This window comes from Arachis ipaensis, chromosome B01 (assembly GCF_000816755.2).
Source record: "Arachis ipaensis cultivar K30076 chromosome B01, Araip1.1, whole genome shotgun sequence".
In the NCBI taxonomy this organism is placed as follows: Eukaryota; Viridiplantae; Streptophyta; class Magnoliopsida; order Fabales; family Fabaceae; genus Arachis; species Arachis ipaensis.
Genome location: NC_029785.2, coordinates 108,171,527 through 108,174,622, shown reverse-complemented (window position 1 = coordinate 108,174,622; position 3,096 = coordinate 108,171,527).

Here is a 3,096-nt window from a genome sequence, read left to right as displayed (position 1 = left end):
GTTAGTTAGTTAGTTGAAACAAATTTGAAAATCAATTTTGAAAAGATAAGAAGATAAGAAGTTAGAAAAGATATTTTAAAATTAAATTTTTGAAAAAGATTTGATTTTGAAAAAGATAAGATAGAAATATATTTTTGAAAAGATATGATTGAAATTAGTTTTGAAAAAGATTTGATTTTTAAAATCACAATTAATGACTTGATTCACAAGAAATCACAAGATATGATTCTAGAACTTAAAGTTTGAATCTTTCTTAACAAGCAAGTAACAAGCTTGAAATTTTTGAATCAAAACATTAATTGATGATGTTATTTTCGAAAATATGATGTAAAATTAAGAAAAAGATTTTTGAAAAATATTTTTTTAGAATTTTCGAAAATAAATAAGAAAAATGAAAAAGATTTGATTTTTGAAAAAGATTTTGAAAAAGATAAGATTTTTAAATTGAAAATTTGATTTGACTCATAAAAACAACTAGATTTTAAAATTTTTTGAAAAAGTCAAATCTAATTTTCGAAATTTATGAGTGAAAAAGGGGAAGATATATTTTTGATTTTTGAATTTTTTTTATGATGAGAGAGGAAAAACATGAAAATGATGCAATGCATGAAAGTTATGGATCAAAGCAAGGAATGCATGCAAGAATGCTATGAATGTCAAGATGAACACCAAGAACACTTTGAAGATCATGATGAACATCAAGAACTTATTTTTGAAAATTTTATATGCAAAGAAAACATGCAAGACACCAAACTTAGAAATCTTTCATGTTTAGACACTATGAATACAAGAATGCATATGAAAAACAACATACAACACAAAACAATGTAATATGAAGATCAATTAAGAAGGTTTATCAAGAACAACTTGAAGATCATGATGAATGCAATGCATGAATGCAATTTTCGAAAAATGTAAGATGAGTATTGTTCATACCCTGGCCCAACGATTAAGGCCCAGGGTCTAAGTAAAATGGCCCAACCCAAAGGGTTGACCTCACCTTTCACTAGATCAGCTACTACGAAGTCGGTACTCATCACGACTTGCTCTAAAGAAGTCGGGAATGAGGGTTAACTGGCAGATAAGCACTCATTTGAATGAGTAACTACCCTTAGAATCTCTCTAACCACTTCCACGAACCATATCTTAACCTCCCTAAGATTAAGGGACGGTTAACACCCTAGAAAAGTGGCACTACTCCAACGGTGGTTATTGGTTCACCACTATAAATACACTGACACCCCTTAGGTATCTCTAAGTCCCAATACTCTCTAGACCTACTAACACTCTTGCTGACTTAGGCATCGGAGTGTCCTTGCAGGTACCACCCCCCATTCATCCATACTCACAAGTCGGACGGAGGCCTTCAAGGCGCAGACCCTCTCAAAGGCTTCCTCCCCCAAACGATTAGGCCAACCAACGCCATCCAGCCCATTAATCTCCAGTTACCCACCGTAACATTGGCGCCGTTGCCGGGGACCCGAGAGATCAACCAGTGATGGCGGACAGATCCCCTGAGGAGGGTCATGTGGAAACAGATTCTGAACAAGAGAATCTGAATACCAGAAATAATGACGCGGACCTAACCCTCCATCAGGAAACCAACGATCAACACAAAGAAGGAACCTCCGGAGTCAAAACCCCGAAGGTGAATTCCTCTGAAGGCCGTGAGTCAGAGAAAGACGAACAGTCCCACGCAACTGAGCTTATGGGATTAGTTCATGTCCACCAAAGTCGTTTGGAACAACTAGAACAGGAACGGGAGCGACAAAGGGAGATAGAAAAGCACCTAAGAGAGGAGATGGATCGACGAAAAGAGTTAGAGGAAAAACTCTTAAAGTTAGAATCCTCCCTCAAAGGTCGGAACTCCCGTGACGGTAGAGAAGAGTCGCCCCTAGGGGGGGAAGATCCTTTTAGTTAGGACATAATGAGGGCAAAAGTTCCGAGAAAATTTAGAAGCCCCGATATGGACCTCTACGACGGAACCACTAATCCAAAGCATCATCAGAGCAATTTTAAAAGTCGGATGTATCTGGCTGATGCTTCTGATGCTACGCGATGCAAAGCCTTTCCGACAACCTTGTCGGAAGCGGCGATGAAGTGGTTCGACAGCCTCCCCCCGAGGTCGGTTACCAGTTTTGAAGACCTCTCAAGGAAGTTCTTGATGAGGTTCTCTATCCAGAAAGACAAAGTAAAACATGCACCAAGCCTCCTGGGAATAAAATAGGAGGTCGGAGAAACCTTACGAGCCTATATGGAAAGGTTCAACAAAGCATGTTTAGAGATCTAAGACCTGCCCACCGAGGCAGTCATAATGGGGTTAGTCAATGGGCTCAGAGAAGGTCCCTTCTCACAGTCCATATCCAAAAGACATCCCATCTCTCTAAGTGATGTACAGGAAAGAGCTGAAAAGTACATCAACATGGAGGAAAATGCTAAGTTAAGATACCTGAGTTGGCGACCTGGGCACCCTCCCTCAACAAAAGAGAGAGAAAGGGAAACCAAGAAGAAGGAAGAACTCGGTCTCGATAGACTAAGAAAATACCACTCTTATACTCCTCTGAAAGTTTCTATAGTGGATGTATACAGAGAGATTTGTAACACCGAGAGGCTGCCACCCCCCAGACCCATTAAAAATAAAAAAGGGGGAGCCACAGCGACTACTGTGAGTACCATAAAATATATGGTCACTCTACAAACGATTGCTATGACCTCAAAAATGTGATAGAAAAGCTGGCGAGGGAAGGTCGGCTTGACAGATATCTCATAGAAAGGTCGGACAGTCAGGGGAAGAGAAAGCGAGATGATATGGATAGAAGAGACCCACCACCGCAGACTCCGGAAAGACATATCCATATGATCTCAGGGGGGTTCGCGGGAGGGGGACTCACCAAATCCTCTCGCAAAAGACACCTCAAGAGAGTCTACCAAGTCGGAGGAGAGTCATCTGACCTCCCAACCATTTCATTCACAAAAGAATATGGGCAAGGAATAATCCCTGGACACGATGATCCAGTGGTAAAAACTATGATCCTAGCAAAATGCTCATCTCCACAGAACCCTAGTAGACCAAGGAAGCTCAGCGGACATTCTTTT